The sequence below is a fragment of the Phoca vitulina genome, unplaced genomic scaffold (genome assembly GCF_004348235.1).
Source record: "Phoca vitulina isolate PV1807 unplaced genomic scaffold, GSC_HSeal_1.0 scaffold35, whole genome shotgun sequence".
NCBI classification, from domain to species: Eukaryota; Metazoa; Chordata; class Mammalia; order Carnivora; family Phocidae; genus Phoca; species Phoca vitulina.
The window spans coordinates 9,015,214-9,030,717 of record NW_022589738.1 but is presented as its reverse complement, the minus strand read 5'-3'; the positions used below and the strand labels follow the sequence as shown (position 1 = coordinate 9,030,717).

General features: G+C 40.7%; 1 long non-coding RNA gene across 2 annotated transcripts in view; it reads right to left on the bottom strand.

Moving 5' to 3' along the window:
- The window catches only part of LOC116646056, a 162,917-nt gene that overhangs the window by 68,446 nt on the left and 78,967 nt on the right, over nt 1–15,504 (bottom strand). For both annotated transcript variants that reach the window (XR_004302067.1, XR_004302068.1), the window contains exon 2: nt 9,102–9,222. This is a non-coding gene — a long non-coding RNA (uncharacterized LOC116646056). The remainder of the gene's footprint in view (nt 1–9,101; nt 9,223–15,504) is intronic.

Genomic DNA, 15,504 nt, shown 5'->3' with positions numbered 1-15,504 from the left:
CTTCCAGTGTCTTGCAGCGCACAGATCAATGGACAAGCCACCACAACAGTTTGTTCACTTTCCCTTCTCCATCTCCCTTTCCCGCCAGTTTCACATGGAATATCTAACGATATCTTGGGTGCTTTCAGGTTGTCCCTGTACTTGCGCACTGGTCTCAAACACTCAAAAAACCTTGCCAACTCCCCACGTGTTGGGAGCTGGCCAGCTTGGGATTTCCCCCACAACAACCAGCCTTCCTTCCCCTCCAGGGACAACGAGCCTTACCCCAGGAGGGCTCCTTTACCCATGCTTGTTTCATTTTCAGTTTCCTCACTGGCTTGCCAATTGTTAGAAGGTAGAGCAGGGTCAGTAAAATATCCTTCGGACCAAGAAGGCCCTTTGTGACCAAAAACGAAGCAAGCTACTCAGCAAGCCACTCCATACCGTCTACACAGAGTTTTACCCAGGGTAACTTACTGACAAGGGGAATTGGGCAGGCCATCTAACCAAAACACAGGTAATCTCCACCCCTGTTCTCTGCCAAGTGCAGCCCTTAATCCCCAGCTTTTACAGATTGAAGGGCATGGGGGGGAGGTCCCAGGGTAGGTATGTAAAGTTACCTCTCTACTAGTTACGTAACGCGGAGCCTTCTGTGTGCCACTTTAGGGAAAATCAGAACAAGCCTTACAACATTCTGGGCAGAGCATACATCAACCCCCATGGGGCCTAAAACAAATAGCCCCGAGGGAGGTCACTGCAAGGGCATGAACAAGATGTGGCGTCAGTGCTGTCCGTGCACCTACACTTAGCATGCAAAGAACTAGGAAAATCTGATAAAATTTAAAGGGAAAGACCATCGACAGATGCCAGCTGTGAGATGACACAGACACTGTGATTATCAAAGATTCAAAACAGATTATTATAACCATGTTCATTGTTCCATGAGGTAACGGTGAACATACTTGAGATGAAAATAAAGATACACACATTATCAGTAGAAAAATTCAAACTCTAAAAAAGAGTTTCATGGCAATTTTAGAACTGAAAAACATGTGAAATTAAAAAAAATCATTGAATGTGCTCAATAGCAGATAAGAGATAAAGATGACAGAGGAAAGGGTGAATTTAAAGATAATAATAGAAATTATATAACCTGAAGAACAGAAAAGCAATGGGGAAAAAGACAACTCAAGGATCTGTAGAAGAATAAAATAATTGTGAATGTGTTTGTGTTGACTTTTTTTTTTTTTTTTAAGATTTTATTGATTTATTTGAGAGAGAGAGAGAGCAAGCACACGAGTCAGGGGGAGGGGCAGGGGAAGAGGGAGAAGCAGACTCCTCACTGAACAGGGAGCCCTATGCAGGTCTAGATCCCAGACCCTGAGATCATGACCTGAGCCAAAGGCAGATGCTTAACTGACTGAGCCACCGAGGGACCCGTGTTGACATTTTCATAGAACACCTGGTTTCAGGGAGTAGCTTACTGCCAAGTAAGCCAACTGAACTAGACTTCTAATTGAGTTTTTTAACCTTTGAAATTATCTTTTTATAAAACTTTTACAAGACTACTATATAATATTGTTCTTTAACAATCTTCACCTCAATTTACCATTCTTTCATTTCATTAATGTAGTCATTGATTCAAGAATATTCATTGAGTACATTCTGCCAGAATTAATGTGATGTTATATTACATATATACAGGTATAGCTTGAAAAACAGGGTATGTGATCATCCCTCATTATAGGAAGGACCTTCTGTCAACTTAAAATTGAAAGGAAGCCTGGGGAAATACAGAATTCCCAATAACAAATGTTCAAACTTAGGTTGGCTTTGGCAGCAAGAGTGTAAAAAATATCCAAGTGTCAGGTAACTAGTTGGATCATATAACCATTTGAATAACTCATGTAATTGGGATGAACTTTACACAAATATGTGAGGTCAAATATTTATTTAAATAATTTATTATTGAGGGAGCCAGTACAATGGTGAGATTAATTTAAAATTGAAATTGAGGAGCTATGCAGAAGTAATATAAAAAGGAATGTATAAAATTGCTAGATTATATACACAATTGGTTATTGACTCACAAGGTTATAACCTGTAACTTCTGGGTTATCCTTTCTACCAAATATTTGCACCTATACCAAATGAAAATCCATAATTTAACATGTAACATCATCATGTCTGGGAACATTAACCAATACTAAATAGTAACTCAAACACAGTTTACTCTCCTAAATAACCTTCAGGTGGACCTGTGACTCAATGATACTGAAAGGACATTAACCACCCCCGTAACTTTTTTTCTCTATTATTGGATAAACACACACACACACACACACACCACACACACACCAGATAAAATGTATGCCAAATATCTTGCAAACCTTTAAGGCATGAATTGAAGTAAGTAGAAATGTGAGGCTATTTAATTCATATGAAAATGGGGTGTTTATAAACACAAAACCCATATGTGGTAGGCAGAATTCTAATATGGACTCTGCAATTGCCCCTCTCCCCGTGTGTATAATCCCGTCCTTTTGAGTGTGTGTAGGATTTGTAAATATGATGAGATTTCTCTCCTTGATTACCTGGTATCACAAAGGAGAAGAGATTTTGCATATGTAATCAAGGTTCTCAATACACTGTCTTTGAGTTAATCAAAAGTGAGATTATCCTGGCTGAGCTTGACTTAATCAAGAACATCTTTTCAAAGAGGATTCAGGTCTTTCCTGAAGAGAGGCATTCAGAGCAAGAGAGACTCAAATGAGATTCTTCTGCTGGTCTTAAAGAAGCAAATGCCATGTTGTGAGCTGATTATGGAGATGGCCATATGGTAAAGAGCCGAGGGCAATCTCCAGCAGCTGAGAGTGGCCCCCCGGCTGACAACAAGAAAATGGGGTCTCTGTCCTCCAACCACATGGAACCAAATTCTGCCAACAGCTTGAGTAAGTCTGGAAATGGATTCCTCCTTAGTCGTGTTTCCAGATGAGACTGCATTCCTGACAACACTTTGATTTCAGTCTTGTGAAATCCTGAGCGGAGGACCCGGTTAAGATATATCTGTACACCTGACCCACATAAAACTGTGAACTAATATATATATGTTGTTTTAACTGGTAAATTTGTGGTGAGTTGTTACACAGCAATAGAAAACTAATATACAAGCTAATAAATTCTAAGGCCGATGTCTTCTCCATAAAGCCAATTACTTTTATAACTATACCAGGGTAGTGTATTTCAACACATAACAAAATAAATACATTCCAACAAGTGATTTCTTAGCATTTTCAAATATCTGCTAAAATTATGAGTCATCCAGAGCATCAGATTATTCTTTCATCTTGATGTTTTCAATGAATCATACTCTAAATTTAACCCTGGCTTAAATTTTTTTTTAAGATTTTATTTATTTATTTAATTGACAGAGAGAGAGAGACAGCAAGAGAGGGAACACAAGCAGGGGGAGTGGGAGAGGGAGAAGCAGGCTTCCCGCTGAGCACGGAGCCCGATGCGGGGCTCGATCCCAGGACCCTGGGATCATGACCTGAGCTGAAGGCAGACGCTTAACGACTAAGCCACCCAGGTGCCCCATCCCTGGCTTAAACTTTTAACCAAATAATTTTATTCTGACATATAGAAGAAAGAAAAATGTATTTCAGTTTGTACTTGAGTTATGAAGGGAATAAGGTAACTCCTGAGGAAGATAAGATTTTTTTTTTTAATGACAACTGCTATGAGTTGAGTTCTGTGGAAAGAAGACCCTGAGATGAAGTTTACCAGGTAGGAGTTTAGTGTGGAGTACCTTTAGACCAACACACGTGGAAGGAAAGGGAAGGAAGCAGGATTGGACAGACGGAAGTGAGGCTGCAAAGCAGTCCCAAAGACAGTTTTTTTTTTTTTTAAAGATTGTATTTATTCACTTTCGAGAGAGAGCATGAGCAGGGGGAGGAGCAGAGGGAGAGGGACAAGCAGACTCTGGCTGAGCACAAAGCTGGAGCGGGGCTCAATCCCACAACCCCGAGATCGTGACCTGAGATGAAACCAAGAGTCAGATGCTCAACTGACCGACCCCTCCAGGAGCCCCCCAAAGACACCAAGCCATGAGTACGTATGCTGCTAGAATATACCTTTAGAGTTGTCTAGAGTAGGGCTGATACAGCCAGGAATTTACACACCTGTACTGACCTGATCTTTAATGTAGATCTGTCTGGAAAGGGATGCAACCTTAGAGGATATGGCTCTCTGCAGTTAAGGCAAATCTGTAAGGAACTGACAGGCAAAGGCATGTTTTGCACAGCACTTTCAGCAACTAAGGCATTAAGTCTAGCATTGAAGAGGTATCTGGGTGCACATCACAATGTTCCTCACATCTACCCTATTCAGACATAAGCTTCTACTAGTTTTACGTCAGTAACTATTTCTGAATGTATCCATTACCTCTACCCCCCACAATGTAATTTGTCAAAAAATACTTTATATGATGTTAGGTTAGGAACTGTATCCTACCCTTTATTCTTATATGCTGATACTGATTTCTGAAATGCGTATCAGAGATATTCCTTACAATAACAGAATGTAGTAGGCCTATTAGAGATAGTATTTATCTTGGGACAAAGAAAATGCCATGTCAAAGATCAATGATTCAACACTTTTAGGTCGGCCTTTTAAATTGCCAATGTCTGGTATCTAGGATCAAAAAAATGTAATCACAAAACTGATTATCTTAGCTTGCACTTCAGAATCCAGAAAGAAAAAAAAAAAAGTACATGAATTGAGACGGTAGCTCTTCATGCCTTTTGACATTTATTTCAAATGTCAAAAATTATCTTTCTTCATATTATCACTGCTTCTACTCATTTCCAGTCAACATAATCAAGTAAGCAAGGCTATTGATAAATCGGATTTTCAGTGAAATTGATTGTGCAATATGCTTTACATGCATGGCAACTTGGTGCATAGCAGATGATCCGTAGATTTTCTGCTGAAAAGCAGATAATCCGTAGAATTTCATGTCAATATTTACACTTTAAACAGCAGGATCTCAAAATTCCCTGACAGTTTTTCAGACTGTGATTCTTCTTCTGTCTATTAAAATGTATCAGAAGTGACTTTAGTACCGATGTCACTTTTGAACATCTCCTCAGAAAGTTTTAACTACTGGCAGTTTATGCCATTGCCATCTTTTAAATAAGAAATTAGAAAATAAAATTATTGATCTGAACACAAACACAGTGTACCCCTATTATTATGTTCTTTGTTCTTTAAAAATTGGCTTATAATTGTAACTTTGAATCCCCTGTTCCCTATAATGATCTTAATATTCATTGATTTTATCCTTTAAATGTATATATTTATTTAAAAATATGTATGGAAAAACCACCAAGTAAAAAAAACAAACCCAAATTACCAAGCAAAAATAAACAAACCCACTCACGGATTCTGGAAACAGTAAAATATCTTTTTATCTTGTTTAGTTTTATTTATTAGCCCATTTTATAACTGACAAGGACTGTTAATATAGGGCTGGCATTTCAGTCCCCTGTTGCATTCTGGTTATTGTTAGTGGTAGCAATATTATTGCTGTGCAAGAGTTTACTCATCTGTGATCGCTAGAGCACCCTATCCCCTTTTTGTCCTCTCTTCATATTCCATCTGCTCATTACCCACATTTGAATCAGTGTTTTGCAGAAGACTTCATTTGTCTCTTCCAAAATAGAGAAACACATTTTACCCCAGCAAATGTCTTGCAAACCTTTTCAGGAAGATTTTTTCTTTTCTTTTTTTATCAATGGTATATTGGATCCATACTGAAATCTGACTTTAGGGTTTTTCTGTAATGCCTTCCTCTCCTAGGTGCTAATATCTGCTTTCTTAACTGGTTAGGGTATAACCTTTTGATGTTAGTTACTATTTTAGGAAAAAAATATAGTTATGCTTTCCAACTATGATATGCAGAGGAATGTTGCTTTCTTGTCATCACTAAAGCAGCCATTCTAAGAAACTGTTTCCTGTTTCCTAATGATATTTTCCACAAAAATCTTACTCATGCAACCTCTAATGTTCTTGTGTTCACTCCCACTGTTTACAGCAAGTCCAAACCTCTCTACTGTTTTTCAGAGCCTTCCAAAACTTGACCTCACACTAATTATCCAGCATATTTACCACTCCTCCTCCTCCTTCACATACAGTCTCTGTTGTCAACTGACAAGGTTCTTCCTATTCCTTTACAAAATCAGCATAGTCATTTGTTTTCTTTTTCTTTTTTTTTAAGATTTATTTATTTTTGAGAGAGGGAGAGAGAGCCAGGAGGGGCAAAGGGAGAGAGGGAGAGAGAGAATCTCAAGCAGACTCCCTGCTGAGCACAGAGCCCATCGCAGGCTCCATCTCACGACCCTGAGATTATGACCTGAGCTGAAATCAAGAGTCAGACACTCGACTGAGCCACCCAGGCGCCCCCATAGTCACTTATTTTCATTCTTGCATTTTTGCTCATGCCTCTCCTCTTTTTCTCCAATTTCCCCTCTGCCTATCCAAAGCCTACTCATTTTTCAAGGCTCCTCTGTGTAATGAAGCCTCTGTTGAATACTCTCATTCTGAAACTTTGACAAAAATCATCTTCTCTGACATTGCATTTGCTATACACTCAGTAACGTATATAGTAATATTTCTATTGTTCAAAACAGTATATGTAACTTCGCTTTTGGAACTGACATTCAGAATCAGTTTATGACACACATGAATATATAAACACACACACACATACACAGAAATTAAACTGATTATATTATAGTCCTAACTTATTTTTGAAATTACCAAGAGCTTACTTTACTTAAAAATGCCTATAAAATATGAAAACTACTTGCTAAAATTTTTCTAAAGCATTAACTTGCAGTTGGAAAACAGATCTAAAGGCATAGTTCTTATAGTCCTTATGCTATAGATATTTATAGTTTGAGGGGTAATAAAAAAAACATTAGTTTCTTTTTTTTTTTTTTTTAAAGATTTTATTTATTTATTTGAGAGAGAGAGAGAATGAGAGAGAGCACATGAGAGGGGGGAGGGTCAGAGGGAGAAGCAGACTCCCTGCCGAGCAGGGAGCCCGATGCGGGACTCGATCCAGGGACTCCAGGATCATGACCTGAGCCGAAGGCAGTCGCTTAACCAACTGAGCCACCCAGGCACCCCACATTAGTTTCAAATGAGAATATGATAACCAACACTGACAGAGGTACAAATTGCCATTGATAGTGGGGATAGAAATGGAATAGGCTTCCTGGAGGAGATAAAACACAAATTAGACATTGAAGGATAAGAGATTGATAAAAACGGACACGTGTGGGTCAGAAACAGCATACATAGAGGCTGGAAAATTATGCAGTGAGTGTGTCAAAATGTGAATATTTCTCTTTGGGTATCTGTATTTGGGAGCAGGAGACCATTTCGTTCAGTTGCAGGCATATTATGCATAAGCTCAACTGGCAGACTGCAATGTACATAGGTGATTTTTTTGGTGGTGGTGGCTGTGGGGAGATATTAAAGATGTTTGAACAGGAGAGCATTAATTGCTTATTACAACAGCAACAACAACAAAAGAACAACATGATCTTAAGGTCGTGAGATCCAGCCCTGCGTCAGGCTCTGTGTTCAGCAATTTGTGCATGAGGGAAGTTTAATGTGGCTAGGACATGAGGATATTATCAATGTAAGAAAGAGACACCTAATAGAGATAGAGATTTCATCTTATAGGCCATTAGAAGCAATAGAAAATGAGGCATCAACCAGAGGAGAGCCTTGGGAATGAAGAGGCTGTAGTGATAAGGGACACCAAGTGTACATGCAGACTGATGGGAGGAGTGCAGTCAAACCTGTCTCTACATTTTTGAGCCACGTGCATTGTAAAGTGTTGGTACCATTAATAAAGATCAGAAACAGAGAAGCAGGTAATAATTTTGTTTTTGTTTATCTAGAGTATGTTCACTTTACTTCTGGTGAGACATCCAGAAGAATATATCTGGTGGCTTGGGCTCAAACAAGTGACAACTAAAGATTTATATTGGTGTATATATATATGCCTAGATGTGATAGCTTGAATCTTTGTTGTACATGGTATAGGTGAAATTGATTTAAAAAAAAAAAAAAGACGGGGCGCCTGGGTGGCTCAGTCAGTTAAACGGCTGTCTTCGGCTCAGGTCATGATCCCAGAGTCCTGGGATCAAGCCCCAAGTCAGGCTCCCTGCTGAGGGGAGTCTGCTTCTCCCTCCCTCTGCCCGTCCCCCCAGCTTGTGCTCTCTCACTCACTGTCTCTCTCTCAAATAAATAAAATCTTACAAAAAAAAAAGACATTTTCCAAGGTGCAGGCAACATGTTAATCTACTGTTATACTATTGTTTTAAAAAACCTTATGCAATCCCAAGGCCAAAATACTAGTTCCTCTTGGTTTCCACTTAATTTCTACTCAGATAACTGAATAATTTAGGATCATCACATTCATATACTGGTATTAATTTTGGAACGAGGTAGGTTAGTTTCTGTTGCAGTTGGCAACAGACCCAAATCAGACTGGATTAATTAACAACTGTATTTTTAGCTCACGTTACTGTAAACACAAGAAGCAGTTTAAGCTATGGTTAGATTTAGAATAAAAACAAAGTCATCAAGAATTGAGTTTCTTTTTATCGCTTGCTTGCCATGTGTAAGCTCCATTTGAATGTTACCCACCACTGCCCAGCAGCTCCAGTTTCCTCCTTCCTGGGGCATTTTGCTACACCTATTCCATCCTCTTAGTTTCAAGTAGACAAGTAAAATGTTTTAAGAATGTCAGTGTTGGCGGGGTCCTGGGTGGTTCCATCAGTTAAGCTGGCGGCTCTTGATTTTGGCTCAGGTCATGATTTCAGGGTTTTGGGATGGATCCTGGGCTGGGCTCCGTGCTCAGGGGGGAGTCTGAGATTCTCTCTCCTTCTCCCTCTGCCCCTACCCCCCACCACTAAAATAAATAAATAAATCTTAAAAAAGAAAAGAAAGAATGTAAATGTTGGATATGGTATGGCAAAGTGAGTGTGGCCACAGGAGGAAATGAGAATTCTGAGGCTTGAAAGGAGAAAGCTTATTATACTCACAGATCCCAGAGAGGGTGTCACCGCATGCCATGCAGGGCCACAGAGGAAGCTCCAGGTTTTGGTCAGGTGGCAAAAGACAAGAACAAGAGAAAAGTCAAGGCCAGAGTCTCTGTTGGGGTTTCTGCAGGAAAAGCAAAGCAAGGCAGAGAAAATAGTTTAGGATTGGCTAGTTTGAATAACTATGGCAGGATTTGGGCTGTAAGGGTGATCTCGTTATCTGGTACATGGCTCTGGGATGATTTAGGGCAGAAGAAATATTGGCTTATGTGTGAGAGTCGGATAAGGAGGTGGTTGAGACCACCGGCTCAGGATTATCTGATTTCTACATGGAAGACATGTTCCTGGCTGGAGCACTTTGCTACCTGTAAGAAAGGGCTAGCACTGGGAGGGGAGTTACTCTCTGGCCAGTAAGATTTCTAAGATGTCAAAACATGATAAAATACAGAAAGTAAAAAAAAACATTTTACAACAGCAACAACAACAAAAACACGAGTAACACACAAAGTGAACATTTTTTTTTCTAGCATTTCCTACAAAAATCTTAAAAATTGACTCTTTTTTTTAAAAAACAGATGCCCACTGCTTAAAAAATAAGTTTGATCAAGAGACTGTAAGGTACCGCCAACCTAAATAAAAAGGTAAATTGAGGCAAGCTCCAATTACCGGAAATTGAGTTTATATGGAAAAAGCCGAAGAGTGCAATCTGGGAAACGCGCGAGGTACCGAGCTGCAGGCAAGTTTAATGAGGGCTTGCGGGGGCTGTATTTATGGGCAAGGAGCGCAGAGGCTGGGGGGGTGGAGTTCAGCCAGAGTCCAAGCAGTAAGTTCATTGGCTCGAGGATGAGGATAGATTCTTGCTGGATGTTCATTGGTCAGGAGCTAAGTCCGGGTCTTCTGTAAATCAGGCGTTCAGGGAAATCAGTCTGTCCGGTCTCAAGTTCTGTTGTGAGGGTGCATGCGTGAGAGTCTCCATCTCGTAGCCCCCGGTTCCATTTTAGATAGAAATCCTTTCACATTACTTACTTGATTTTTTAAAGAAAGGTTGAACACCAATTAAAATAAATAAAAAAATAAAAACAGGAACCGCGGAGTTGGTCAGCATAGCGGCGGCATAGATCGTCCCTCCTTTTTTGTCCGTCGTTATACCAACTAAAATTCGGCATCCACCGGTGAACAAAAGTGCTTCTGGGCAAGTTGTGAGATTTAGAACCATGCAGCAAGGGCCCCGGCGGGTGGGCGGGCGGGATCGTCTCGCCGGCCTGTGCACTGGGTTAGAGGCACAGGGGCCTGGCCATCCCCCGTCTTCTCCCCCCTCCCGCCCGGGACCAGCAAGAGCCTGTGAAGAGCCGGGCGTGCTGACTTGGGACACAGCCATGGAGGACTCAGCCCTCGTGCAAGTCCTGGTCTCCTGAGGACCTGAGGAGAGATTCCCCACTCCGCTGGAGCGCAACAAGAACGACTTTGGACGCAGTGAGAGAGGGTAAGAGGCACTTTGTCAGCGCCACCACTCGGGCAGGGCGGCTGGGCGGAGCGGGGCGGGCCCTCTCCTGGTGGGGAAAGGTGCCCGGCTCCCCAGCCGCGAGCCATGCTGCTGGAGAAACCCGTTTCTCTGCTGCGGCACCCAGAGTGTTGAGGTGGGTCCTCCATGACTGGGACGGGGGTGGGGGGAGGGGATCAGGAAAGAAGCAGGTGAAAAGTATCCGAGAGCGTTAATGGGACATGGTTCCTGCTGATGGTATTCTGGACTCCTGAGGGAAGCCCGACTCTGAGCCTCTTCCTCAATCCCACGTGATTCGTGAGACGAGGGATGGAACCAAGCCCAACGCAGACTGTTTAAAAGCCACAGACTTAATAAGTGGTCCAAAGAGTACTTGTTTCTCCCTTCTGATTCCCTCCCACCCCAAATCTTGCCTATTCATCCTCTATAGAATTATGTGTAACCATCCCTTCCTTTCTAGGCCCATTGCACCTGCCCTGGTCAGACACAGCATGCCTAGATTGCTGTACCTTGTTACCTTACAGTGCATTCAGTTTGTTTTCCTTTCTATCAGTCAGATTCACAGACTTGTGGAGGTTCTCTCATCCCTTGCAGTGGAGATCATCTCTTCCTCAGCTTGAAATCCAAACCATTCAGTCTTCATCCCTTCCATGCACCATCTTATCTCCACAGTTTTGCCCTCATCTGCCTGAAACCCAGAGTTTAGGTCAGAGTGAATCTCTTGCCCGGTACCTTTGCTTGTGCAGTTCTGTTTGCCTAAAGGACACTTCTCTCACACCTGCCTAGCAACATACATTCCATCTTTCAAAACTCTGCCCAAAATCTTCTTCCAGCAGAAAGTTTTTTAGATGTCAGATATTTACCATCTGAATTAACTTCTTCTTTCCCAGTTCTTCGTCTCTGTGCTTTATACAACTGTAGTTCTTCTCAACACTATGCCTCATTATTACTTGGGAATGAATGTTTCCCTCACTTTATTTCTGAGCCCTTAGAAGACAGGAAAGTAGTCATTTTTGCATCTGCCACATTACCTAGTGTTGTTCCTTATGCATAGCATTCATTAATTGTCTTTTTATTTGAAGTGGATTTAGCATTTGCATCAAAAGCCCTAAGCGAGTAGGAGACGCAGTCTTGGAATATGTCTCCTTATTAGTAGTTCAGTGCTCTTTCTACCTACCATACAGTTGGGACTAGTAAAGGCGGTTTCCAGGACATTACCACAGATTTAAATATGTTTATCAAAAGCACCGCTCATAATACAGCTAGGGACAATGCCCTGCCTAGTCTGATTCTCTGTCTTACCCCACTTTTCCTCAGTTGGGCTACAAACATAGGATGAATGAAGTGAGCCCCCCCCAGTTCTGCCTCAGTGGTTCAGGCAATTCTCTGAGAATGACCTCTTTTATCCAACTCCCAGCCACTCCCACACTTGTGCATGCAAGGAATTCAAATAGGCACTCTTGTCTGGATTTTCTAACGCCTTTGTTGCTGTCAGGCCTCCTCCTTTCTGTGCTCTGAATAGCCTCTTCCAACTGACACCTTGATAATCCGCCTGGCTCTTGATTTTACTTCTCCTTTTGACATCATCCCCCAGTTTTCATTGTTCGTTTATACCACATTGTGGTTTACTCCCAGCACATCCATACTCCTTTAAGAGGAGCGATGACACATTAAGAAGAGGGAGGCATCTAAACTTCTTATCATGCACACAGGGATGATATGATTATTAGAAACCTAGTTAAGAATTATTGATGTATCAGAGATGCTTGTTAAGCCAAACAGCATCAGTAGTACCTGTACTTAGCCTTTGTACCCCAAAAGTATTTGTCAGTAGCAACTTTTTGATAGAGAAACTGCTGAGAGAAAAGGATGAACAGTGGTCATTTAATTTTCTGTATGAACATGTGAGAGAAAGATGAAGAAGCCTTGACATCCTTGACTAAAACAGAAACAAGGGGATTGAGACAAAGGGCTGGAAACAAAGTGAAATTCTGGCCTTAATCCAGTGGACTAGAAGGTATGTCCTCAGGGGACATTCTCTCAGTATTTGACATCATTTTCATTTAAAAGGCCTTTTTGTACAGGATTTATATATGGGTCCAGAGAGAACAGAGTGTGAAAATAAATTGAAGACAAAGAATCAGTTATAAACCATGCAAAGACCCATAGCAAAGTAGAAAATCTCCTGGAGATAAAGCGTTGACATGGAAAAGCACAGCACTATGCTGAACAGAGAAATAATCATTCACGGAGGCAAAGATTTCTGAGGATCATGCAGTGTTGTGGCAGTTTTATTATTCTGCATAGCCTCTGTGCATTCATTTACTCAAAAATTATTTTTTACAATTTTTATGTACCCAGCATGGCACAAGGTGTATGGTGTTGGTATACAGAGACAATTGAAACAAAGTTCTGGCTCATGAACTTGCTGTCTGCTCTGCAAGTGGAAAATGATGATCTTTGCTAATGTGAATGCATGATCTCTTTGCCCACACTTTTGTGATGTAAACCAGTGCAATACCCAATCCCAAAGAGACTTTACAGTTCTCTCCTTATGCATCCAAGTTATGACCTTCGGAACCTTAATTTGGGAAAAATTTTCTCTTCCTATGCAATATCCAGTCTTGCTTTTTACTTGGTGAGACCCTGTGAACTTGTCTCTTGAGTGATATTCCTGGTTCTCCAGACACAGGCCTGCAATAAATTCTGCTTGTTTTTTTTTTTTTTTAAGATTTTATTTATTTATTTGACAGAGAGAGACACAGCGAGAGAGAGAACACATGCAGAGGGAGTGGGAGAGGGAGAAGCAGGTCTCCTGCTGAGCAGGGAGCCCGATGCGGGGCTTGATCCCAGGATCCTGGGATCATGACCTGAGCCGAAGGCAGACGCTTAACGAGTGAGCCACCCAGGCACCCCAAATTCTGCTTGTTTTATCAACACTGGTGGTCTTTGCATTTTGATCTGACAGTAATGAACCTTTCTATGCATACACTAGGGAGTGATTATTATATAGACAAGAAATGATCAATTGGTTTTCAGTTATGTTGCACTGAGGAGAACACAAGACAGTAGGGTAGATTGATTGGTTGTGATGTATATCTTATAAAAGTGATTTGGTAATATACATGGCATTTGCAAGGTATTCATCGAGAAGATGAATGAACAGTACACATTGTTGCTACATATTCAGTATACAATATTTTAAAACTTCTTTGCTATTTTCTAAAGGTAATATGCAAGGGTCGTTCTTGAATTCCAGAACAGTCCACTGAGGTGACTGATGTGGGGAGATTTGGCCAACTTCAATGTCAATAGCATCTGGCAGTAAGGGAGAGAAGTAAATCAGTATCATAATTTTAAAAAGTTGGGAAGTTCTCTTGTACTTGGAGGATGATTTTGGATTCCTCTCTCCACTGGCAGGCATTTGAAGTACAAGCTATTCTAATTAATATTTATTCTCAAATGCACTCCCAAAGTCCTGTTCATTATTAGAACCATTTGTAAATAACTTTCAATCTTTGTTTGTTTTAGAATATTTGGGCTTTATATTTCCCTAGTTTATAAATTTGATATTTATCTGTCTAAATGATGCCCCCAGTGTATTCAGATATCAAGAAATATCTGAATCCTCAGGACTTATGGATTTATGTCAGTCACAAGGCACCAAAGGTGTCAAGAAGACACAGGGGCAAGGTCATAATGTCACATGCTCTCTGCTCTCCCCCCTTATTTGTGGATTATTTTAATATTAGAGGGCATTTGAAATTCGATCCAGAGTTTAAAATTTTCCTTTGGCAGTTTCTCTTTTTTTCAATTTCTTATAGAAACATTGTTCAGAATGTCTGTCATTATATAGCTATGGTCCTAGTTCTTAACCTGTGGAAAAACAACACCAACAAATCCTTGAAGATTCTCCAAACACAACCAGTCTCTGTTTTATTTTACTTTAACAATCCAACGGTGTTGGAAAAGGATTCAGGGAGAGGAAACTGTTGCATGTTCTTTCCACTATTTCTTAGTCTAGCACTTGTGAATATCAGTGGCTCATAAAACCAAAGGGCATGAAATCATTTCAGAGACTAGAGCAGTTACATGGGGAGGAGGAGGAGTAACCAGAAAGAGGTCTAACAATGTCCACAAACTTCTTCCTTATCTCTAGAAGGCAAGGAACATCCTATATGTTGTGTTGACATTTGTAGCTTCATATGGCAAAAGGAGTCTGAAAAAGCAATAAAAAATTTTACTTGGAGTTTCTTATTTGAGGACTACAATTTGCTCATTAGCATGTGAATTTCCCGCAGAATAGAAGATAAGATTTTTCTGGAAGTCTGGAAATTTTACATGAAACTTACACTATCCTTTAAAAAAATACATATGCTGCTTTGAATTTTTTTTTTTTTTTATGATTTGGAATTTGTAGATTCTTTGAACAGTGGTCAAGTATCTATGAATTCACTCACATGTTTATGCCTTTTACTTAATAAACAGGTGTTAAGTGCTGCTCTGAGCTAGCTACTGTACCCAACTTTGAGATGTAAAGACAAATGATCCCTGATCAGATCTTTCCTGTAAGTGCCCCCTGACTGGCGGGGAAGACAAGTGTAAACAGATAGTTTTCAGGCCACCTGGAAGGTGCGATGACTGAGACCTTGGTGTGGAAACACAGAGGTGGGAACCTGGCTGGGGAGCAAGGAAAACCTTCAAGGAAGACATTAAAATTGACCAGGATATTCATGGAGTTGGAGTCTTCCAGGTATGGAATGGAAGTATGAACTCTCAGACTGGCATGCCCAGGAACTAGTAAGCAATGGCTAGAGATCATTGGGTTGAGGAGTGACAGAAAAAAAATGGGAACAAATATAGGTGGGAACAGAGGAGGTTAAGGTAGTTGACATTCTTAGCTCA